The 27,128-nt window shown below is 38.7% G+C and overlaps 1 protein-coding gene and 1 pseudogene across 5 annotated transcripts in view; one reads left to right on the forward strand and one right to left on the reverse strand.

Annotated features, from left to right (window-relative positions):
• NLGN1 (neuroligin 1) overlaps nucleotides 1–27,128 on the reverse strand; it is a 962,685-nt gene that overhangs the window by 242,936 nt on the left and 692,621 nt on the right. The window lies entirely within an intron of this gene.
• LOC109562870 (zinc finger protein with KRAB and SCAN domains 2 pseudogene) lies at nucleotides 4,494–14,118 on the forward strand (annotated as a pseudogene).

A 27,128-nucleotide genomic window follows, 5' to 3' on the forward strand; every position in this document is an offset into this window, starting at 1 on the left:
TTTTTTTTTATCTTTTAGCATTTCTTGTAGTACAAGTCTGCCAATGAGGAATTCTATCAGTTGTCATTCATCCAAAAATACATTTATTTAATCCTTTGTTTCAGAGATGTTTTCATTGGATATAAAATCCAGGGTTCAACTTTTCCTTCCTTTCAACATGTTTGAGATGCCATTCCAACCTCATTCATACCTGGCTATGGTTCATTATCATTTTTTTTCCATGTATGTAATGATATTTTATCTCCTTTGGCTGGTTTCAGGGTTTTCTCTTTGGCACTGAATTTTAGCAGTTTGACTAGGATCTATCTGAATGAGGTTCTCTTTCTATTTACTCTAATATTGATGAAAATTCTTTAATCCATAATGATATTTTTAAACAAATTTGGTAAGCATTCAACTATTATTTCTTCAAAAATTTTTCTCCATTTTTTTCTTTCTACTCTTTTTGGGACTCATATCACTTGTAACATAGATTACCTGACACTGTCTCTCAAAACATTGATATTCTTCACTTTTTTTTTCAAATTTGCCCTGTTTTCTTTGGATCAGGTACTTTCTATTGGTCCATCCTCAAGTTCAGTAATCTTTTCTTTTGCATTCTACAGTTTCATTTTAAGCCCATGGTTGATTTTTAAAATTTAAGATATTCTAATTGTTAGCTCTAAAATTTTCATTTGGTGCACTTTTATAGTTTCTGCTTCTCTGCTGATATTTCTCCACATATTTATTTATTGTGAACACCCTTTCTTTTAAATAACTGAATATATTTATAATAATGGCTTTAAAGTCCTTTTCTACTAGTTCCAAAATATGAATCTCTCAAAGTCTGTTTCTGTTAACTGTCATTTTGTTAATTATGAGTCATACTTTTCTGATTCCTCACATGTCTAACATATTTTAAATATTTTATATTAAACATTAGAGATGATGTTGCTGGGAGTTTAAATTATATTTGTCAACATAAAAATTTTTGAACTTTGCTTTCTTTGATTCACAGTATTTATGTTTATGTATATAAATACATATATAGTAACACATATTTTAATTATTTTTATTTTTTATCCCTCTTTTTTTCTTGATTTGGATAACCAGTGGCTTGTTTAGTTTATTAATGTGTCAAAATGTCAACATGGGATGTGCCTACTATCTCTTCTTTTTTTCTGGTTTATACTTAATTAACTTCAGTCTCTTTTTTCATTATTTACTTCTTTGTAGTGCTTTTATTTTTATTTGCTGTGTTTCTGGATTGAGAAATTAACTCATTTATATTATTCTTTCATATTTCTTGATATAAATATTTAAGATTATAATATTTTCTGTTATCATCGATTTATTTGTATCACACAGATTTGAATATATGGAGTTTTATATTAATTTTTGGAAATTCTGAAATTAGGATTGGTATGTTCCTTTTTCCTCAGGATTTGGTTAATAGATAATTCTGATATTTCCAGGTTGAAAGTCTTTTGGGACTTCCCTGATGGCTCAGAGGTTAAAGCGTCTGCTTGTGATGCGGGAGACCAGGGTTCAATCCCTGGGTCGGGAAGATCCCCTGGAGAAGGAAATAGCAACCCACTCCAGTATTCTTGCCTGGAGAATTCCATGCATGGAGGAGCCTGGTGGGCTACAGTCCTCGGGTCGCAAAGAGTCGGACACGACTGAGCGACTTCACTTTCACTTTCACTTTGTTATGCATTGATACAAAAATGTTAGTATTATTAAAACTTTATAGCATACTAAGATCTTCTTTATAACTTAGTATAATGGTCAACTTTTATGAATGTTTCAAGAGTACCTGAGAAAAATGTATATTTTCTATTTTCATGATGTATATTTCAATATACATTTATAGTATCTACCTTAGGGGAGTTGGTGATGGACAAGGAGGCCTGGCGTGCTGCAATTCATGGGGTCGCAGAGTCAGACATGAAGCAACTGAACTGAACTGAACTGAACCTTACTAATTATGTTATTTAGTTCTTCTGCACCTACAGTAAATCCCCTACATACATAGCTTCAAGTTGCAAACTTTCAAAGATGCAAACATGTAGTCCACCAATATCAGGCATGAGTGAAATTGCAGCTCGCCCTCTATCTCCTATTGCTGGTGATCCTTCAACTCTACCATCTCCTACCTCCTCCCCCTCCTCCAATCAATAACTCTTCTTGCCTGTTCACTTGATGCCAGTACCTATATGCCAGCTGTTGTACTGTACCTTTTATGATACTATACCATAAGATTAAAGATATTTTATTTTTTGTGCTTGTTTTTGAATGTATTATTTGTGTGAAAACTATCATAAACCTATTAGAGTACAGTAATTCTAAACTTATCATACAGCTGACTGTGTTAATTGGGTACCAGGCTAACTTTGTTGGACTTATGAACAAATTGGACTATGAACATGCTCTCAGAATGGAACTCTTTCATATGTAGGGGACTTAACTGTATTTAATTTTCTCATATCTTAGAGTGAAATTGATATACAGTTCAACTTTGAACAACAGGAGCGTTAGGGGTGCCAACCCTTTGCAGAGTTGAAAATCTACTCTCTGTAGCCCTGGGTCCAGGGTACCTGAGTTTCTTCCATACTCATGGTTCCTCTGTATTCACAGACTCGATTGTGTAGTACTCTAGTGTTTACTATTGAAGAAAATCTAGCATACAAGTGGACTCATGCATTTCAAGGCCATGCTGTTCAAGGGTCAACTGTATTGAAATTTTATTTTGCTATGCCATTTTAAAACTACAGCGTTATAAATCAAAAAGAAAGATCTATGCCTTTCAGAAGAACTTGCATGCTCATATGTTGAGAAATTTCACGGTGTGATCAACCTTATCTATCTCTTTAACTCACTGTGGGACATTTCCCTGAAATTCATACTTTAATATTAGGCGCCCTTGCCATACTTTTTCAGACCATCTTATTGGTATATTTTTTATTCTTGCCCCTTGGATCAACTTTATTTGTCCAGCAAACTCCCATTCATCTATCTAACTTGCTTCTTATTCCTCCACTTTATCTTACTACAGCTTGATAGAGAGAAATTACTAAGAAACTGTTGGATGAGAGAATAAATGAATAAACAAATGAGATAGGTACCACTGCCCAGAAAAGACTCTGGATGTTATTTTTAGTATTTAATATAATGTAATACTTAGATGCAAACATAAGAAATGCAATATTTATTATACATAATTATAATACTAAATCAGTGTTAAATTAGTAACCAAAGTATTTTGCTTACACAAATTTTAATAGAAAAAGCAGTTTTAAAGTAATAAATAACATATCAATAAATGACTGTTTCCTTATCACAAAGACAATAATTTCAATAGTATTTATATTTTGGAGAAAAAAATCTAGATAGAAAAGATATCTATCTCCTCTGAACAATGAGACTGTATTAATGAATGAAGCATAGAAGTTCTACTTCTAAAGGACTGTGACATAATATTCCCATTCATCCAATTATTGCTTTCCTCTCAAGGAACACTTTCAAATCATTGAATTCTTAGTTGATATTTAATCAGTTAGAATTTTTGGATACAAATTTTTTTGAAAATATTGGCATTGCCATATTTGAATGATGGCAAGAGATAAGGCTATGGTTTTCCCAGTGGTCATGTATGGATGTGAGAGTTGGACTGTGAAGAAAGCTGAGCGCCAAAGAATTGATGCTTTTGAACTGTGGTGTTGGAGAAGACTCTTGAGAGTCCCTTGGACTGCAAGGAGATCCAACCAGTCCATCTTAAAGGAGATCAGTCCTGGGTGTTCATTTAAAGGACTGATGCTGAAGCTGAAACTCCAATACTTTGGCCACCTCATGCGAAGAGTTGACTCATTGGAAAAGACTCTGATGCTGAGAGGGGTTGGGGGCAGGAGGAGAAGGGGACGACAGAGGTTGAGATGGCTGGATGGCATCACCAACTCGATGGACATGAGTTTGAGTGAACTCTGGGAGTTGGTGATGGACAGGGAGGCCTGACGTGCTGCGATTTATGGGGTCGCAAAGAGTCGGACACAACTGAGTGACAACTGAACTGAACTGAACTGGAGAGATACTCAAACTCTACCTAGCCCGAGGAAGCCATTTATAAAGTTTTGATAAAGAAAATAAATCAATTTTTATAAAAACAGAATGCCACCTATTGCAAATCAAATTACAGGTAGCTTTTCTACCATAAGTTTTGGTCTAATACTTTATCCCTTGATAATTACAACAAAACAAGTTTTTGAAAAAAATTTCTGTGACTCCCATTGTCCTTCATTCCCAAATTTCAAAGCTTTCTAAAAAGTCATTTTTATTTTTCTAAAACTTTTAAACCATTCAACTTAAATCAATGGATTTGAGTCAAGTTAAAATGCCTAATAATAGTTTTAATATTATGACATATCTTACCGACTCTTTATCCTTCTGAAGAAAAAGGTTTCTTAGAGAAGAGCTACCCAAGTCCGAGGTCAGGGGTGGCAACTTGGAGGAGCTACCCCATGCCTGAGGCCAGGGGCGGCGGCCAGGAGGACCAACCCCACGTCCAAGGAGCCGTGGCTGCACGGGTGCAGAAGGGCCTAGAGGTGCTATTCCACGTTGAAGGTCAGGAAGTGAGGCGGTGAGGAGATACGCCTCATCCAAGGTAAGGAGCAGTGGCTGCACTTTGCTGGAGCAGCCGTGAAGAGATACCCCATGTCCAAGGTAAGAGAAACCCAAGTAAGATGGTAGGTGTTGGCAGAGGGCATCAGAGGGCAGACACACTGAAACCATACTCACAGAAAACTAGTCAATCTAATCACACTAGGACCACAGCCTTGTCTAACTCAATGAAACTAAGCCATGTCCATGGGGCAACCCAAGACGGGTGGGTCATGGTGAAGAGATCTGACAGAATGTGGTCCACTGGAGAAGGGAATGGCAAACCACTTCAGTATTCTTGCCTTGAGAACCCTATGAACAGTATGAAAAGGCAAAATGATAGGATACTGAAAAAGGAACTCCCCAGGTCAGTAGGTGCCCAATATACTACTAGAGATCAGTGGAGAAATAGCTCCAGAAAGAATGAAGGGATGGAGCCAGCGCAAAAACAGTACCCAGCTGTGCATGTGACTGGTGATAGAAGCAAGGTCCGATGCTGTAAAGAGCAATATTGCATAGGAACCTGGAATGTTAGGTCCATGAATCAAGGCAAATTGGAAGTGGTCAAACAAGAGATGGCAAGAGTGAATGTCGACATTCTAGGAACCAGCGAACTGAAATGGACTGGAATGGGTGAATTTAACTCAGATGACCATTGTATCTACTACTGCTGACAGGAATCCCTTAGAAGAAATGGAGTAGCCATCAAGATCAACAAAAGAGTCTGAAATGCAGTACTTGGATGCAATCTCAAAAACAACAGAATGATCTCTGTTCGTTTCCAAGGCAAACCATTCAGTATCACGGTAATCTAAATCTATGCCCCAATCAGTAACGCTGATGAAGCTGAAGTTGAACGGTTCTATGAAGACCTACAAGACCTTTTAGAACTAACACCCAAAAAAGATGTCCTTTTCATTATAGGGGACTGGAATGCAAAAGTAGGAAGTCAAGTAACACCTGGAGTAACAGGCAAATTTGGCCTTGGAATACAGAATGAAGCAGGACAAAGACTAATAGAGTTTTGCCAAGAAAATGCACTGGTCATAGCAAATACCCTCTTTCAACAACACAAGAGAAGACTTTACACAGGGACATCACCAGATGGTCAACACCAAAATCAGATTGATTATGTTCCTTGCAGCCAAAGATGGAGAAGCTCTATACAGTCAGCAAAAACAAGACCGGGAGCTGACTGTGGCTCAGACCATGAACTCCTTATTACGAAATTCAGACTTAAATTGAAGAAAGTAGGGAAAATCACTAGACCATTCAGGTATGACCTAAATCAAATCCCTTATGGTTATACAGTGGAAGTGAGAAATAGATTTAAAGGCCAAGATCTGATAGATAGAGTGCCTGATGAACTATGGAATGAGGTTCGTGACATTGTACAGGAGACAGGGATCAATACCATCTCCACGGAAAAGAAATGCAGAAAAGTAAAATGGCTGTCTGGGGAGGCCTTACAAATAGCTGTGAAAAGAAGGGAAGTGAAAAGCAAAGGAGAAAAGGAAAGATATAAACATCTGAATGCAGAGTTCCAAAGAATAGCAAGAAGAGATAAGAAAGCCTTCCTCAGTGATCAATGCAAAGAAATAGAGCAAAACAACAGAATGGGAAAGACTAGAGATCTCTTCAAGAAAATTAGAGATACCAAGGGAACATTTCATGCAAAGATAGGCTTGATAAGGACAGAAATGGTATGGACCTAACAGAAGCAGAAGATATTAAAAAGAGGTGGCAAGAATACACAGAAGAACTGTACAAAAAAGAGCTTCAAGACCCAGATAATCACGATGGTATGATCACTCACCTAGAGCCAGACATCCTGGAATGTGAAGTCAAGTGGGCCTTAGAAAGCATCACTATGAACAAAGCTAGTGGAGGTGATGGAATTCCAGTTGAGCTCTTCCAAATCCTGAAAGATGATGCTGTGAAAGTGCTACACTCAACATGCCAGAAAATTTGGAAAACTCAGAAGTGGCCACAGGACTGGAAAACGTCAGTTTTCATTCCAATCCCAAAGAAAGGCAATGCCAAAGAATGCTCAAACTACCACACAATTGCATTCATCTCACACGCTAGTAAAGTAATGCTCAAAATTCTCCAAACCAGGCTTCAGCAATATGTGAACCGTGAACTTCCTGATGTTCAAGCTGGTTTTAGAAAAGGCAGAGGAACCAGAGATCAAATTGCCAACATCTGCTGGATCATGGAAAAAGCAACAGAGTTCCAGAAAAACATCGATTTCTGCTTTATTGACTATGCCAAAGCCTTTGACTGTGTGGATCACAAGAAACTGTGGAAAATTCTGAAAGAGATGGGAATACCAGACCACCTGATCTGCCTCTTGAGAAATCTGTATGCAGGTCAGGAAGCAACAGTTAGAATTGGACATGGAAAAACAGACTGGTTCCAAATAGGAAAAGGAGTACCTTAAGCCTGTATATTGTCACCCTGCTTATTTAACTTATATGCAGAGTACATCATGAGAAACGCTGGACTGGAAGAAACACAAGCTGGAATCAAGATTGCCGGGAGAAATACCAATAACCTCAGATATGCAGATGACACCACACTTATGACAGAAAGTGAAGAGGAACTCAAAAGCCTCTTGATGAAAGTGAAAGTGGAGAGTGAAAAAGTTGGCTTAAAGCTCAACATTCAGAAAACGAAGATCATGGCATCTGGTCCCATCACTTCATGGGAAATAGATGGGGAAACAGTGGAAACAATGTCAGACTTTATTTTTTGGGCTCCAAAATCACTGCAGATGGTGACTGCAGCCATGAAATTAAAAGATGCTTACTCTTTGGAAGGAAAGTTATGACCAACTTACATAGCATATTCAAAAGCAGAGACATTACTTTGCCAACAAAGGTTCGTCTAGTCAAGGCTATGGTTTTTCCTGTGGTCATGTATGGATGTGAGAGTTGGACTGTGAAGAAGGCTGAGCGCTGAAGAACTGATGCTTTTGAACTGTGGTGTTGGAGAAGACTCCTTGGACTGCAAGGAGATCCAACCAGTCCATTTTGAAGGAGTTCAGCCCTGGGATTTCTTTGGAGGGAATGATGCTGAAGCTGAAACTCCACTACTTTGGCCACCTCATGCGAAGAGTTGACTCATTGGAAAAGACTCTGATGCTGGGAGGGATTGGTGGCAGGAGAAGGGGACGACAGAGGATGAGATGGCTGGATGGCATCACTGACTCAATGTACATGAGTCTGAGTGATCTCCAGGAGTTTGTGATGGACAAGGAGGCCTGGCATGCTGTGATTCATAGGGTCGCAAAGAGTCGGGCATGACTGAGGGACTGAACTGAACTGAACTGATCCTTCTCCCCTCATATACACATACATAAAACCTCATGAATAAATTAAATAAAAACGTTGAGCCAGTCTTATAGAATATCTAGACTTCCAATTATTTCCAAATAAAATTCAGAGAATTGACTTAAGTCAACAGATGGTTTGGGGCTTGTTTAAAGAAGAAATTATTTCACTCCATATGTAAGCTTGTAAGACATGCAATCAACTGCTGCACTTTTGCACATAATTTCTAGAATTTCATTTTAAGAAATGCATCCAGAGAATATTTAGTAGAGAACCAGTAACTTTAAAGTTTCTTTTCCTTTTACAGTAGTCAGGACCTCACTAGCTTGTCTTACTGGTCCTTAATAAATTGGCTTGAAGTTGCTGCTATTTTTATATGTTTTATCTCAAATCCATTTAATTAATTTTGTTGATTATTTTAAACAGTTTAATTAGCTATATTTGTACTTCTGAAATACTGAAGCTAAAAACAATAATGTATATATCCTTTTAAGAATAAAAGTAATCACTTATGCAAAGTTCTTCTGAGACAATTATTTCATAGGGGTTGACAATAATTCTTTGAGTGGCAACTAGGAAGGCTGATATGCTTTTATTCCTCCAGTTCTACTCTTCTTTATGGCTGAACCATCTATAGTGCATTTACCAATTCTACTGGCTTTCCTCTGAGTGTAATGACTTTCCTTGTACTCTGTTAAAAATATATCCCCACAAATCAAGAAGAAGCAGATTCAGACTAAGTGGCTGAGAAGATTTACATTCTATTGCTAACCCAGTTATTACTCTGCTGAAAACCCCATAGCATCAATATAATGAATCCCTCAACTTCTGCAGCAAGCACAATTTTTCTTCCCAACCTCATTGGCTCCTAACTTTCTGCTTGACCTTTTACAATCTGTGTGTGGCAGAACTTCATTACAACCTTTTAATGATGCACAAATGGCACACAACACCAAGGTCACAGAAGATCCCAAGTGAAAACTTTTCAAACACCACTAGAATAGATATTGAGACTTCATTTAAGAGGCAGAATAACCTTATGGAGAAATCATACCTTAGGATTTAGTGTGTTCCCCAAGGGCTGGTAATGCAAAATATTGACAATGTGGTAAGTTGAATAACTAACTCTCAACAAACCTTTTTTTAAGAGGAAAAGAAACTGACTTATCAAGCTATAAATGGCTAAGAGATCCTAAACAGTTCTTTTGGTGTCCTATCTCAGTGCTGGGAGGATAATAGCTTTAGAATTCCAACCCAGACAGGTTTCATTATATAATTCACAACATTGATGTAAGCTCAAGAAGCCAACACTCTTATATATATATTTTTTCTTATCAGCTCGAGCCAGCAAAAAGCACCTCAAAATCCAATTGTAAAGTAAGTTAAGAATGTGAAAAGCACAAAATTACAGCATGGCTTTCCTCATGATTGATTGACTGAAAGTGGAGGAATCTTGAAGGTGTAGGAGTAAGCAAGTTGAATTGTAGGGCAGGATGGGATGTGGCAAGAAAGAGGAAGGGAGAATTTGATTCTGATCAGCAATCTCCTTCAAGAAAAATGAACATTTGCTTGGGGAGCGAGAGTAAAGGGAAAAAGCCTCAAGGAAATGTTTATTTCTACTTGTTACTGCTCAAGGAAAGTAGAGGAGAACACATGTTCTGATTCTTCTTTTTGTACTTTTGAATCATTTCCAGGGTTTGTTTCACATTTTCTCTTTTCCTGCCCTTCGTCTTTTTTTTCCTTTTTCTCTATTTTCACATCAGCTCAAAAAGTCCAATTTATCACATAGTCCAAGTTATGTGATCTGCTAACATATGAGATAAAATGGCTTGTTCAGGTTTAGCTGGAAAAGGGAAAACATTCCAATTCACTGCTCCCCCTACCATAGTCCCCCAACTCAAGTTTTTATTACAGAGTATATACTGAGTACCATGTGGAAAGAGAAATGAAAAATAAAAATGACTCTGAATTGAAGGCCTCTAGCCCAACATTGGTGGTACCATGATTACTACTTTCTATGTCCTTAGGAGAGCTAAGTAATTTTTTCTCCAACTCACACACTCATCAGCAGTTTTAAAGAGGACAAAGATGAGAATTCAGAAGTCACAGAAATCAGTTCTAAATCCATGAGGGCTTTGAGTCCTTAGACACAGTGTGTATAAGAATGTGAGTTATACTGTCATATACAGCCAGGTTCAAATCTCCAGCTTAGACGCTTTATAGCCATGCAAACTTAGCACAGTTACTTAACTCCTCTGTGCCTTAGTTTCTTCCTGTCAGTTAGGAATAACAACTAATTTGCATAGTTATTGAAAGAATTAGGAATAATAATCCATGTAGAGCTTACTGCACAGAGCTTGCCACTTCATGGACTCTCATGAAACAACTTGGGGTCATCATAAGTCAGAAGGCATATGACTTGATTCAAATATTGCCAGAAGTCATAGGTTTTAATTTTCACCAACTGTAGTCTCAAGATTGCAGCATGGCTGTTAGGTTAAAGAAAAAGTATGATTTTCCCAGGGTTTTTGCAGAAAAGTCTATCTGATTTGATATAGCACACTATTTAATAGGAAGTGAGTCAGACACAACTGAACAACTGAACTGAATTGAACTGAACATTGGGAATGGCTTCACAGGAGCTTCAGTGGTAAAGAATCTACCTTCCAAGCAGGAGATGCAGGCTTGACCCCTAGGTAGGAACGATCTCCTGGAGAAGGAAATGGCAACCCACTCCAGTATGCTTGTCTGGTAAATCCCATGGACAGAGGAGCCTGGCAGGCTACAGTCCATGGGGTCACAGAGTCTGACATGACACAGTGACTAAACAACAACAACAAAACTGGGAGTAGAGGCTGATGCATTTTATAATCTATCCACAGGTTTGATTACTAAACTTGCCCCACACTCCCCTAGAACACCTTCATTTATAGCAATTTTGCTCTTAAGCCATCCTGTCCCATTGGCACTGAAAATACTCTTATGTGGAATTCCAACATAGTATCTCTTCTATGCAAAGTTGCCTTTGAGTCCATGCTAACCCATGGCTTTATTTCATGGTCTAAGTCAATACTGGGCACAAAGAGATCCCTTTACTAGGTTAACTAGCAAGGCTACCCAGGAAGAAATACTAGATTGCACCATTTACCCTGCCAGGCTCTCTGCCACAGGCGTCAGGGCCCGAGCAGTATGATGGCTGGCAGCTTTGGTAGTGAGCACAGATGGAGAATAATTGAGGTGCCCCAGTTAGCACCAGGCACATTGTGGAAGCTCAGAAAAGTATTAAACAGCAATGGGAAACTGCTCATATTCTCTCTACATACAGCTGTTATACACATTTGTGAATATATTTGTAGATCAGATTACTCACATTTCATCCTCAAGCCTGCAGGGTTGAATGTGAAAGACCTGGCATTTGCTTTAAAAGTTCTCAATATCTTGCCCAAGGATATGCTGAACCTTTGGTACCAGAAATTATCTATAGACAAGGAAGTATTGACAAATTTAGTGCTTTAGATATTCCTGCGTAGAAATTTGCTGCTTAAAATTCTTCAAAAAATGGCATAGATTACTGTAAGGAATAAATTTTTTCCACAGTAATCATGCAATACACATATGTATTTCCAAACTATCCTCACACCTTCTGGCAGAAGTAGGTCAGTTAAAATTAGTGATGGGAGAATAATATTTTATTAATGTTTAAAATATATATGTGCAAGACTATATGTGCAAGCCATATAGTCAAGTAGTTTTTGATTAGTATTCACCTACTTATTTAGGAATTCTTCAACAAATATTTATGAGTATTTACCTATTGTGTTTCAGGCAATTTCATGGGCTCTGGGAAATGGCATGAAAGAAGCAAGATGAAATACATAAATCTCTTTATTAGTGCTATAACATAGCACTCTTAATGCTCTTTTCCAAATTCTGTAAAAGTGAGATTCATCTGCAGTGGAATGGGAATGATGTCCAATTCATGTGCTTTTATCTAATTTAACTGAAATAGGTACTTTCCAGTATAAATGCTTTACCTTGCCATAAAATTTCATTACAGAAGGTGTCAAAACGATGTACAAGCAAATGGAGTTAAAGAAGTGAAGTTTTCATAATTCTAAAAAGTCAACTGTGAAAATAAAAACTGCCTCTCTGCCTAATTCCCCATGCACATCCTGCTTTTACATGAATAATGATATAAAAGATTCTGAGCTCATTCACCTGACAAAGGAGGCATAAAAAATACCGGTAAATATATTCTTATCTGCCTTGTTACCATTTGCCATCTGTATTGTTACTGAATTCTACAGTCACTTCACTACAGATGCAAAGAAATCTTAGCTACAACTCTCTTCCCTCAAAATCACAGTCAGTGTCATGGTATTGGATTAGTAACAGTTGAGAGAATGTGGCTTCCTTTGAACACCAGAACAGTGTCGGACCAAGTTCAAAAATCTGCGGAAGAGTTACCGAAAAGTGAGAAATGGCCATGTGCTAGCACCCTGTGCCTTCTTTGAGGACATGGGCACTTTGTTGAATCCTGCAGCACATGTTTCATCCACAGATAAGCCAAGGGAGATCTGTCTCTCCCCAAACTGAAGAGAACTGGCATCAGTGCTGAAGAACAGATCAATTTGGTGGAGGAGGAAGAAGCTGCAGAGGAGTCTGATGGTGATGAAATGGGCGTTGGGTTTATCTGGAAGCCTGAGCTTCATGGTGGCCCTGTCATATTTCAAAACCTGAGTGGTGTGCATGGGGGCTACAAGGAAACCAAGACTTTCCTTGACATCCTCCATGAGACTTGGTCTTATGAAGTGCTGCAAGCCTGTCATCAGAAGAGCAAGTGGTATGGGACCGTGGCTGAGCAGCTGCGAGAGTGTGGCTTCCTCCAAACTCTGGAACAGTGCCAGACCAAGTTCAAAAGCCTTCAGAAGAGTCACCTCAAAGTGAAAAATGGTCATGTGCTAGACTCCTGCAGATCCTACAAGGAGATGGATGCCCTGATTAACTCTCGGGCATCTGCTTCTCCCACCATTTCCCCAGAAGAAGCCCCATCGTCCTCAGTTCAAGAAAGAGACATCATGGAAATTGAACCTCAGGAATCTACAGGCTGGGAACCTGAGAAGGACTCCCAGGAGGCACTTGTTGAAGATTCTGGCAGCGAGAGAATGAGTGAGGAGGAAATCATACAAGAACCAGAATTCCAGGGACCTCCAGGTTTACTGCAAAACCCGAGTGATTTTGAAATTGAAAGTAGTATCAAAGCGGATACAACACAGGTAATCTGTAAGGACATGGAGCAGCATACGGCATTCGTAGAAAAGTCTAAAAGGGTCGTTTTCCAGAATGTTGATCCAGGTAAATATCATAAAAGGGATTACATCTCAGGAAGACAGTGGGAAAACCTTCATGGAAGTGGACAGGGAAAACTGGTGCATCAGCCTCGAGATTTGGGGAAAGCCATAGTGTGTCAGAGGCCTTTTGTGGGGAAGAGGCCCTTCCGGCTCCTCAGATTATGGAGAAAGCTTTAGAAGGAGTGAGCGTCTCATGTGCCGCATGACCCACCAGAAGGAAAACCCTTCTAAGTGCAGTGTCTGTGGGAAGTGCTTCGGTAGAAGCAGGAGTCTAGTCCAACACCAAAGAATCCACACTGGGGAAAAGCCTTTTAAATGTCTCAACTGCGGGAAAAGCTTTACGACTCCTCCAACTTTGGTGCCCGCCAGAGAATTCATACAGGAGAGAAAAACTACACATGTGGAGAGTGTGGGAAATGCTGCAGCCAGAGCTCCAGTCTCATTATACACCAGAGAACCCACACTGGACAGAAGCCCTACCAGTGTGGTGAGTGCGGGAGGAGCTTCACCAACAGTTCGCACTTCAGTGCCCACCAGAGAGTCCACACTGGCAAGAATCCCTACAAGTGTGTGGACTGTGAGAAAAGTTTCAATAACTGTAGGAGATTTCGCGAGGACCGGCGAGTACACACCAGGGAGAAGCCCTACAGGTGCAGCCAGTGTGGCAGACATTTCAGCAAGAGTTTTGTGCTCATTAAACTTCGGGAGGTTCACGTCAGAGAAAAGCTGCTGCCACCCCTGCCAGTATTCTGCTCCCCGGAGAACGCCCTCAAGGGGAAGAAACTGATGACTTCAGGTAGACTTTATAATGATGAGCTCTTCTCTTCCTAACTGTCCACTTAGCCATTTTACCCTGATCTCACTCTCGGAAGCAATCTTTTCTTAGCTATAAAGTGTCATTTCCAAGATAAGCTTGAGAATATAAATAAGCTAAAGGCTTGGCTTCTGTTCTCACCTCTGCCTCTTTCTTGATTAGTCTGTTCTTCTCCTTCTAATACTAATCCAATACTCGCAACCAATACTAATCCGAATATTTTACTTTTTCTTCTATTTTTGACTTCACAAGGACTTCTTTTCATCATCTAAGACTATCTGCTTTCTATTGTAAAAGAGGTAAGAGGTTTTAGCAAATTAAAGGAAATAATTTACCACCACCACCCCCAGAGGATCTAATTTTATAACTATATCCAGCAAATGTAATAATAATAATTCCCTTGACTGAAGATGACTCATCTCTATATTAGAAGGTCATTTTTTTTTTTTGGATTGAGGCTTGCAACAGATTTAGATGGACAGTTGAAGGGAACAAAAAACGGATCCCCACTTAGCCAGTTAAATGACCAGAAACAACTCTGGAGAATCAACAGATGACAGATGTGGCAACCAGACTGCCCTCCCATGGACATCCAAACCAAGACCATTGCAGGATCAAGGTTACTTTGAGCCAGAGCTGGCTATCAGTGGTAATAATAATATATAAGGAGGTGTATATATATATATATATATTATATAACAAAAATATTTAAGGATTAGAAAACTACATGGAGGGGCATTCCTCAGTTGCCAAGCAACTAAATTTTATGTCCTGTGTCTTGGTGAAGGATTTTGTGTGTATATATATATATAATTATATGTTCAACTTTCTGCCTGGCTATCACCAGACCTACAGCTGGACTCTTAGTATGAGATGTTCAGAGTCCCTGCAAATTAAGGTTCATCAGCATCTTACACATGCTGGCTTCTTTTTCTGCTAAGCACTGCAGCATTAACACATGTTTAATTACTAGGAAGTTTCCCTTCCCCCCACAAAAACAGTGCCCTGACACATCAATGCCTCTAAATTTTGTTGTGATAAAAAACACCTAAGTTATGACTTACTTCTCTTCTCCTCTAATTACAATTTAAGGCCAATTTAAAACCAATTAAGTTCTTGTTATTTTTTCCCCAGTCTGCCATTAATAGGCCCTAAATCACAAGAATATAAGAGGCTGTGTAACATCAATCTACAGTCACAATACTTTCAGTAGAGTTGTCATGAAATTACAGAAGGATAACAAAACGATTAGATGTAATTAGGCAGGAGGAAAATAGGACTCAACTCAAACTGTCAATCAGCAAATAATTAATCTTAATGTAGAAAAATGAAAAATATATATATACATGGCTTAAAAGTCATATTATAAATACTGCATCCCCAAGAAAATGAAAGCAACCAAAGATAAATTAGAAGTCCCCTATTATTAATTTGATGAAGTTCATGTTTACCATAATAAATGACAGGTTTCTCAATTTATTAAAATGCCTGAAAGGAGAATGGTTTTCTTAAGTCTAAAATATAGCACTTGAGCTTATTAGCAAATGACATACAGGAATTTAATGTTTTATTAAATGGTTCCTTACAGAAAAATAGAAACAGAAATGGCCATTTGTCTTCGAGGAGTAACCATAAAAATCCCATTATATATACTAGTCTCAGAGAACTTCTATGGTGAGAACTTTGAATTCCCCTTTGTATTGAAAGTAAAACCTGCTCCAATGAAAGATTTATGGTTTACTTATCTTTTAAGAAAATTATAATGCTGAATTAGTAGGAAAAAGCTGAAGTAGACTGTTTAAATGACATATGAATGATAATTCTGTATTACATATAATTCAATAAAAGGAAAAAAATATTCTCAGACGGGAAAGATTAAAAAAGATCTTCCAGTCTATCTTTGTTCCCATCCATATGACTTGCTTTCAGAACCTCCAAAACCTGAATCTATAAAAGAGAGCAAGAAAAACTATTCTGCTCTTAGTAAGAAAATACATTTGAAAGAGAATGTAGCATGAAGAGGGGAAAGAGCAGACATAAGGAACCACCCAATACACTTATTACATCAGTGTAAATTATCTAAATGTATTTCTGGGAAAACAGGCTGTAAGTTATCATGGTTAAGAGCCTGATTTCTAGGGATAGGTCTTTGCTCAGGTTTCCTTGGGCAAATTATTTAACCTTGTTAAGCTTTAAATTCTGCATCTTTAAAGAAGGGATAATAATAGAGTCTTTCTCATAGAGTGTGAGGGTGTACAGTTTAAGCATCTGCATCACTGGTTTACTTAGAATGATTTCAAACTAATAAAAGTCCAGTAAAAGCAACTGGAAAAAGTACTATAAATATGAAGTCAAAACTATATAGCCAGTGTCAAAAGCTGCATTTATAATTAGTATGGCAATTAGTGAAATAGTGTTTGTAAGCCCACTAAGGGCATAAATTTTAAAAATTAAAACAATAATTTTGCTTCACAGTTTGCAAAATTCTTTCATCACCATATTTAATCATCATAATGACCCTGAAACTGAGTGGAACGAGGAACTCCAATCCGGTTTTTGATGAGCAGACAGACTCAGGAATAGTGAGAAATTTGTCCCTCCCTGCATGATATTAAGTCTTGAAGGCAGGAGACACACCTAAGCTTTTTTTTTTTTTGGCTTTTAATGTTGATTTCAAGGTACTTTCTTCCACATTACACTATCCCCCTAAAAATAATATTGCTCTGACAGAATGCTATAACTCTAAAAATTCTTACACGCGTGCTTTGGGAATAGGATAAGAGTAGGCATGGAGTATTCTTTTTTTTTTTTTTTGCTTTGGCTCCATGGTGATAGAAGCAAGGTCTGATGCTTTAAAGAGCAATATTGCATAGGAACCTGGAATGTCAGGTCCATGAATCAAGGCAAATTGGAAGTGGTCAAACAAGAGATGGCAAGAGTGAATGTCGATATTCTAGGAATCAGCTAACTGAAATGGTATGGAATGGGTGAATTTAACTCAGATGACCATTATATCTACTAATGCAAGTAGGAATCCCTCAGAAGAAATGGAGCGGCCATCATGGTCAACAAAAGAGTCCAAAATGCAGTACTTGGATGCAATCTCAAAAACGACAGAATGATCTCTGTTCGTTTCCAAGGCAAACCATTCAATATCACAGTAATCCAAGTCTATGCCCCAACCCGTAACACTGAAGAAGCTGAAGTTGAACACTTCTATGAAGACCTATAAGACCTTTTAGAACTAACACCCAAAAAAGATGTCCTTTTCATTATAGGGGACCGGAAGGCAAAAGTAGGAAGTCAAAAAACACCTGGAGTAACAGGCAAATTTGGCCTTGGAATACGGAATGAAGCAGGACAAAGACTAATAGAGTTTTGCCAAGAAAATTCACTGGTCATAACAAACACCCTCTTCCAACAACACAAGAGAAGACTCTACACATGGACATCACCAGATGGTCAACACCGAAATCAGATTGATTATATTCTCTGCAGCCAAAGATGGAGAAGCTCTATACAGTCAGCAAAAACAAGACTAAGAGCTGACTGTGGCTCAGACCATGAACTCCTTATGTCAAATTCAGACTTAAATTGAAGAAAGTAGGGAAAATCACTAGACCATTCAGGTATGGTATCGTAATCAAATCTGATTATGGTATCATAATCAAATCCCTTATGATTATACAGTGGAAGTGAGAAATAGATTTAAGGGCCTAGATCTGATAGATAGAGTGACTGATGAACTATGGAATGAGGTTCGTGACATTGTACAGGAGACAGGGATCAAGACCATCCCCATGGAAAAGAAATGCAGAAAAGTAAAATGGCTGTCTGGGGAGGCCTTACAAATAGCTGTGAAAAGAAGAGAAGCAAAAAGCAAAGGAGAAAAGGAAAGATATAAACATCTGAATGCAGAGTTCCAAAGAATAGCAAGAAGAGATAAGAAAGCCTTCCTCAGTGATCAATGCAAAGAAATAGAGGAAAACAACAGAATGGGAAGGACTAGGGATCTCTTCAAGAAAATCAGAGATACCAAAGGAACATTTCATGCAAAGATGGGCTCGATAAAGGACAGAAATGGTATGGACTTAACAGAATCAGAAGATATTAAAAAGAGGTGGCAAGAATACACAGAAGAAGTGTACAAAAAAGATCTTCATGACCAAGATAATCACAATGGTGTGATCACTGACCTAGAGCCAGACATCCTGGAATGTGAAGTCAAGTGGGCCTTAGAAAGCATCACTACGAACAAAGCTAGTGGAGGTGATAGAATTCCAGTTGAGCTATTCCAAATCCTGAAAGATGATGCTGTGAAAGTGCTGCACTCAATATGCCAGCAGTGGCCACAGGACTGGAAAAGGTCAGTTTTCATTCCAATCCCAAAGAAAGGCAATGCCAAAGAATGCTCAAACTACCACACAATTGCATTCATCTCACACGCTAGTAAAGTAATGCTCAAAATTCTCCAAGCCAGGCTTCAGCAATATGTGAACCGTGAACTTCCAGATATTCAAGCTGAATTTAGAAAAGGCAGAGGAACCAGAGATCAAATTGCCAACATCTGCTGGATCATGGAAAAAGCAAGAGAGTTCCAGAAAAACATCTAGTTCTGCTTTATTGACTATGCCAAAGCCTTTGACTGTGTGGATCACAAGAAACTGTGGAAAATTCTGAAAGAGATGGGAATACCAGACCACCTGATCTGCCTCTTGAGAAATCTGTATGCAGGTCAGGAAGCAACAGTTAGAAATGGACATGGAACAACAGACTGGTTCTAAATAGGAAAAGGAGTACCTCAAAGCTGTATATTGTCACCCTGTTTATTTAACTTATATGCAGAGTACATCATGAGAAACGCTGAACTGGAAGAAGCACAAGCTGGAATCAAGATTGCCGGGAGAAATATCAATAACCTCAGATATGCAGATGACACCACCCTTATGGCAGAAAGTGAAGAGGAACTCAAAAGCCTCTTGATGAAAGTGAAAGTGGAGAGTGAAAAAGTTGGCTTAAAGTTCAACATTCAGAAAATGAAGATGGTGGCATCCGGTCCCACCACTTCATGGGAAATAGATGGGCAAACAGTGGAAACAGTGTCAGACTTTATTTTTCTGGGCTCCAAAATCACTACAGATGGTGACTGCAGCCATGAAATTAAAAGATGCTTACTCCTTGGAAGGAAAGTTATGACCAACCTAGATAGCATATTCAAAAGCAAAGACATTACTTTGCCAACAAAGGTCCGTCTAGTCAAGGCTATGGTTTTTCCTGTGGTCATGTATGGATGTGAGAGTTGGACTGTGAAGAAGGCTGAGCGCCGAAGAATTGATGCCTTTGAACTGTGGTGTTGGAGAAGACTCTTGAGAGTCCCTTGGACTTCAAGGAGATCCAACCAGTCAATTCTGAAGGAGATCAGCCCTGGGATTTCTTTGGAAGGAATGATGCTAAAGCTGAAACTCCAGTACTTTGGCCACGTCATGCGAAGAGTTGACTCATTGGAAATGACTCTGATGCTGGAGGGATTGGGGGCAATAGGAGAAGGGAACAACAGAGGATGAGATGGCTGGATGGCATCACTGACTCGAAGGACTTTAGTCTGAGTGAACTCTAGGAGTTTGTGATGGACAGGGAGGCCTGGCGTGCTGCGATTCATGGGGTTGCAAAGAGTCGGACACGACTGAGCTACTGATATGATCTGATCTGAGGCATGGAGTACAAATAACCTCATTCTGTAATGTTTCTCCCTGGATAAGGTAGTGATTAGCTAGCTATAAAACATTATTGTGACATCTGTTTTGTTAGAAGCATTTTTGATAGAGTATTGCTGCTATTTTCACAAAGCAGTTCGTACTGTAATGTAATAATCTCTGGTGATTAAGCCAAATTGGGAATCCTCTAGAAGTCTATTGGTTGTGAATTTTGTTGTCAGATTTGCAGTACTGAAAATCTCACAGATATCAGTCATTAGTGTCAGTGACACAGATGCTTAAATTGTACACCCTCTACTAGAAGCACCTAATTATCTCAGCATTCTCTTATTAATGACTAGTAACATGAGAGTTTAAATAAATGATATAGTAAAATATTAGCCTCAAGGTCCACCATAACATAAATTTGGTTGGTTCCATTTGATTTTTATTACCATATTAAAAAAATCTGTATAACACCCTATTAATGCATTAAATTATATGCTATAATAAGAAATATGGCTATTCACTTCAAGTAAAAAATGAACAGGTTCCAGTGAACTTTGCATCATGGGTTTTTTAGTATTGATATTTATTACAAATTATGTATTCTCAAGCATGAAAAGTAGAAGTTAGTCATTCAGTTATGTTTGACTCTTTTGCAACCCCATGGACTGTACCCTGCCAGGCTCCTCTGTCCATGGGATTTCCCAAGCAGGAATACTGAAGTGAAAAGGAATACCACTCCCTTCTCCAGGGGATCTTCCCAACCCAGGATCGAACCCAGGTCTCCTGCATTGCAGGCACATTTTTTACCATCTGAACCACCAAGGAAGTCCACTCTCAAGTATGAACCTGTTAAGTTGCTTAGTCGTGTCTGACTCTTTGCAACCCCCATAGCCTGCCTGTAACTCTGTCCATGGGATTTTCCAGGCAAAGATACTGGAGTGGGTGGCCATTTCCTTCTACAAAGGATCTTTCCAGCCCAGGGACTGAACCCGCATCTCTTACATCCCCTGCATTGCAGGTAGGTTCTTTATTACTAGTGCCATCTGGGAAGTCCTGTTCTCAAGTATATTCCTTGCTTAATTAAAAAAAAAAAAAATCATCAATTTTCTTGTTAACTCTGAGGTCTCCAGAGAAAATAATTTATATACTTATGAAGGAAAAGGAAAAGTAGAACATGCTATCAAAAGAGGCCAGAATTGTCTCAGTCTCTCTTACACATCGATTACAGCCTCATGCACTGAGTATTTTTCTCCTATATGTGCGTTCTCTTTGCCCCAGATTGTAATGACACTTCATTTTACATCTCCAACTCAGCACATTCAAAAAGCGGTTCATAGGGAAGAGAGTCCACTGACATCTTATTATGAGTGTGAGGCTGCAAGTAAAAAAAGAAATTAACATCTTGCTGAAGATTTGCTTGGAGTTTGTGAGCCTTAAGTGTTGAAACAGTTTATGCTATATGAATAACTAAATTTCTCCACAGAGGAGAAGAGGGTCTTTACTGGCACCAGAAAGGCAGAGAATCCATGTCTAGAGCTATTACTGTCAAGCACATAAATCTACATCTCTTTTCAATAGTATTGCCCTGCCTCTTTATCCAGACAAACAGAAAGTTAGATAGAGTAAAAGCATATGAGGGAAGCTCATATGCTTCCTGAGTATAGCACAGGGACCTCAACTCAGTGCTCTGTGATGACCAAAAGGGGTAGGATGGAGGGGGGTGGGCGGGATATCCAGCAGGGAGGGTAATGTATGTATACATATAGCTGATTCACTTCATTGTAAAACAAAAACTAACACAATAATGTAAAGCAATTACACCTCAATTAAAGAAAAAAAAAACATACAAAGTTCATCTGTCTACCAGGGATATACTTTTGACTTCTGAGTAGGTGGGATCAATATTTTAATGACACAAAAAAGCATAATTCCGTATTCTTTTTGAGCTTCTCATACAGGCTAATGCCACTTACTCTCAAGCAACATCTCCTTCTATTAGTCTGATCCCATTAGTTCTCCCCATAGCCCTGGGTACTATAATTACTTTCTTCTTTTAGATTTTGTGACATGCCCTGGTTTATAAGCTATTCTGTCCCATTCACATCCTCCATCCCTGAAGCATCTTCCAGGCATCCATGTAGAGTTGATTGCCACATATAAGGGTAAGAGAAAGTCAGAGCCATTCCAAACTGATTGTAAGAAATCTACCTTGCAGCCAGTTAGTTCTACTACAGCAAAAGCCAATTCACACAAAGCAAAAGGGAGCTCTCCTTGGTCTACGTGGCGGCTGACCAGCTAACAAAGGTGAGAATGGAACGGTCTCATCAGTAAAACCCCAGGCTTGGTACCTCTTCGGAGGGACATACCAACTCTTCATTTACTCTGTCTCTTACACTGGGGCTATGAAATTCTGTCCACATGGGTCCCTTTACAAATCGGTCTAATATTGCAGTTTGTGCTCCGAAATGGGAAACCAGTGGGAACTTGTGTGAATCACTTTATTTCTCGGCTCCTAGTTACTTTATCTTAAGAACAGAATCTTATTTCCTAGTGTAATAATACCTGGAACCACATCAAGCAAAACATGTAAAACAGAGCTGGTGCAGCAGAACAAGAAGAAGGGAATCACAGGGCTCCCTGGGTTCCTTACCTCCTGCATTTGGCTGTGAGGGAAATATAAGGAACATTAGCATCTCATAGGACTCTTTTGGAAACTGTGGGATCAGTGTGTGATGTCACACACACACATTTAAACCCCTGTGAAAAACCTTCAGTTTCTAATAATTATACTAACAGTGTCCTGAGAAGCACTGGGAAGGGTGTATCTTCACAATGCTTCTGACTGTTGGATGCCAGAGTTGGCCAAGCCTTTTCCCAATATCTAACCTGTCAGCCTAGCACTCTCTTCTTTCTCTAATAAGACTTATCATGCTCAACTGGTCAGAGAAACAGATAGAAGTGACAATTTTCACCCTCAGAGCAATAACTAGTCCCCATGTCACCATTATAGCTTCTCTTTTGTGATTCTAGAATGTTCTTCAACATTCCTGAGTACACTTTAAAGGAAAAAAGGGTATAAATGAACTTATCTATGAAACAGAAATAGTGTTACAGATATAGAAAACAATCTTATGGTTACCAGGGAGTAAGATGGGAGAGGGATAAATTGAAAGATTGGGATTGACACATACAAACAACTATATATAAAATAGATAACTAATAAGAACCTACTTATTAGCACAGGAAACTATTCTCAATACTCTGTAATGGTCTTTATGGGAAAAGAATCTAAAGAAGTGGCTATATGTATATTCATAGCTGATTCATTTTGCAGAAACTAACATTACATTGTAAAGCAACTATACTCTAATAAAAATTAACTTAAAAAAGACACCTTCAGCTGAGAGAAGATTTAAAGAAACTCTTGCTGAAAAAGATCCCAAGAGGCTGTGGTTGTAACGTTTAGAGAGACAGAAGTCCCAAAAGACCGACATAATTAACTTCACCTTTTTAATCCCAAGCAGAGCCTCTTCTCTGTAAGCAGCCACAACATTAGTTGTCTAATAGTGACTTTGCTTATTTGATGCTAAATGATGCATTATTGCCTGACAGTTGATTGTGTGTGTGTGCCAAGTCTCTTTTGCCGGGTCTGACTCTTTGTGACCCTATCAGCTGGAGCCTGGCCAGGGGATTCTCCAGGCAGGAATATTGGAGTGATTTGCCATGCCTTCCTTAGTGGATCTTCCTGACCCAAGCATCCAACCTGTGTCTCTGATGTGCCCTGCCTTGGCAGGCAGGTTCTTTACCACTAGTGTCACCTGAGAAGTTCCAACAGCTGGTTGCAGACTTTTAACCTGTGATAAATATGAGGTCAATGCGATCCACAATCATGCTGGAAAATTTGAAAAAATAGACATTTCACAGTCCAAGTTTCCTGGAATTGAATTCCTTTGTTTTCATGGTCATTGATACAAGTATCAGCTAAAAACCTGATCCTAAAGTGATTTTTCTGAGTACTTTACATTTGCCTCCTTAATGTCAATGCCGGTAGCCTATATCCGTACCCATTCTTTTGAACTCTAGTGGTTGGTTTCTAATCACTAGAGGTATTCTCTAATGTGACTGTACATAGAAGTGCTGACTACCTTTGGTGTACAATTTAGAATGTACACCTATATCCAGAGAAGGCAATGGCACCCCACTCCAGTACTCTTGCCTGGAAAATCCCATGGATGGAGGAGCCTGGTAGGCTGCAGTCCATGGGGTTGTGAAGAGTCGGACACGACTGAGCGACTTCACTTTCACTTTTCACTTTCCTGCATTGGAGAAGGAAATGGCAACCCACTCCAGTGTTCTTGCCTGGAGAATCCCAGGGATGGGGGAGCCTGCTGGGCTTCCGTCTATGGGGTCGCACAGAGTCGGACACGACTGAAGTGACTTAGCAGCAGCGGTAGCACGCCTATATGTAAAGCTGTTCCAATTTCTTTTCATCTCTTTTCATAAACCATACCAATGATCTAAATGAAATGACTTTTAAACTTTTTCCTTATTGCTTAATATTTAGCAGAGAATCCATAAAACTGACATTTTCTCTGTTATTTAATGTAACATACCTGTCTTTCATCCGTCTTAACTCCCCAATACATTACCCTCTTTTATTTCCCTTTCACTCAGTATCCTTCTATCAATGTCTTTAGCCCTCCACATTAAGCAGCATATTGATTATCCAGCTTCTTTCCCTCTCAATATTCTTACACAGTCCTCTTGTGTAGGCTTGGCACATCCATCATCCTGTATTCCTCTTTTACACCTAATGAATAATCGTATTTACATAGTGTCCAGTTCCAAGGAATTAAAGCACTTTAGATTACTTTGGGAAAATATGTGTAATCAGTTCTGACAGCATTTCTGAGACAGGTAGAAGCAAAACACTGAAATCCATTTTTACTAAGTAAGAAAGATGGCAGTGGAGATAGGGAATTAGCCTTCGCTCACACAGTCATTTTCTAGTAGTTACAGATTGACATTCAATCCCTGGCCAAGTGTGCTAGCTAGCCCTTTCAATCCCCTTCTTTCCATTCCTGCTGTGACTCCCCCAGCCTAGTCCATCCACATACGCTATTGCCACAACTGGACTTCCTCTGAGACTTCTTTTGACTCTAATCTGCTCTGTTTTATCCTATTATGGCCAGGATGTGTCTTCTGAAGAACTCCTCTGCTCGTGCCATTTACTGGCTCAAAAACTTCAATAGCTTCCTATCATCCAATGAATTGACTTTTCTCACACCAGCATTTGTCAATCTAACATTTCAAATATATCAATAACTGCTGCCTTGTATCAATATAAGAATATTCTATGTGACCAATATAGTTACTAGCTGTTTCCTGAAAGTCTCAAACTTTTCCACTCACAAGTCTTTGTCCACACTGTTTCTGATGCTCAAAATCACATTTCTCCCCCCATGCACTAGTCCTGTCACTTTTGCTCTTTGGGGATCATTTCCAATGCTTCGACTTATATGAAGGTCATTTTGGATTTGTGAGTCAGCTGGAATCTACCTTTTTCAAAGGTGCAGAAAATTTTGCTGTCTTTTGGTGTTTATGATAGTCTAATGTATTCTTTCTTTCTCTTTTTTACTTATCAGATTCATACAACATATGCATATATTGTAGCAATAACTTTTTCCCTAGTACTTTTAAAAGCTTTTTGTAGTAACTAGCATCTATAAGTATTTATCTAACAAAATTCTTTATGTATATAATTTGATTTCATTAATTGCATTGCATCATACTTATTAATGTATCTTATCCTCACGTGTTATTTTTCATTATCATTCACGAGATCATCATTTAACATTCTTTTAAAATTCTTGACCTCTGTTTTTCTCTATTATTTTTGTTGGTTCCTCTTTCATCTCTTAATCTTGGCATTCCATGTGGACTCTCAGATACTCCTTTATAGATTGGTTCTTGTCTCTTACCTGTATACTGTCTCCAGGAGGAGTTCTTTTACTCACAGCTCTAATGTGTGACACACGATACTACCTACAAGTTTTTCTCCAGCCCTGATCATTCTCTGTTACCCCACTTCCAATAGTCTCTTTAATGTTTCTGGGAGGATATCAACTTATATGTGACCAAATTCACACCTCTTCCCCAGACACTCTTTGACCATCATTGACACCAATGACTTCACCTCTCTTTGGCACATTAAGCTGAAATTTATCCTCTAAATCAATCTAATTCTCTCACTGTGCACCTAAGGAAACTAAAGCTTGGAAAGGGTGAGGGGCCAGCCCAAAACCACATAACTGATTTTTAGATCAGTTAATATTAAACCAGCAGCCCATCTAGAGGGGTGTCATAGCATCAATCCCAGGGAGTCTGCTGCATGGTCGCAATGATGAGTTGAGGATGCCTGCTGACTCCGTCCTACAACGTCTCTTCCTGAGGGTAGGTTTAACACATCTCCTCTTGCCCAGTTCTGAGAATAGATGAGTTTCTTCTTGTGCAACTGCTTTATTTAGATCTTTTTTTTTTTTTAATTGATGATTTTCTATTTTGGAGAAACATAAGCATCTTTTTTAACCTTTGTTTTTTTTTTTTAATTTTATTTTTAAACTTTACATAATTGTATTAGTTTTGCCAAATATCAAAATGAATCCATCACAGGTATACATGTGTTCCCCATCCTGAACCCTCCTCCCTCCTCCTTCCCCATACCATCCCTCTGGGTCGTCCCAGTGCACTAGCCCCAAGCATCCAGTATCGTGCATTGAACCTGGACTGGCATCTCATTTCATACATGATATTTTACATGTTTCAATGCCATTCTCCCAAATCTTCCCACCCTCTCCCTCTCCCACAGAGTCCATAAGACTGTTCCATACATCGGTGTCTCTTTTGCTGTCTCGTACACAGGGTTATTGTTATCATCTTTCTAAATTCCATATATATGCGTTAGTATACTGTATTGGTGTTTTTCAAATGGTAAACTTGATCAAATATTCCTTTTATTGCCTTCTAGAAAGCTCATGCTCCAATTTTTGCCTATACCTAGCAAACATTTCAGACTTCAGAGTGCCCGTTTAGAACCCCAGGGTGCTGCATGGTTTCAAATTATTTTTCCTTCCAAAATTTTTCCTTCACATACATTTCATCAACTATCTTTGTCTGAAGGAAATAACTTGTAAATTATATCTATTTTTGACTATCTTGAATATTTTGGAAGAATAAAACTGAAAAAATTAACATTTTTCAATAAAAATATTTAGCTGTACCAACAACACAGTGA

Source organism: Bos indicus, chromosome 1 (assembly GCF_029378745.1).
Source record: "Bos indicus isolate NIAB-ARS_2022 breed Sahiwal x Tharparkar chromosome 1, NIAB-ARS_B.indTharparkar_mat_pri_1.0, whole genome shotgun sequence".
NCBI lineage: Eukaryota > Metazoa > Chordata > Mammalia > Artiodactyla > Bovidae > Bos > Bos indicus.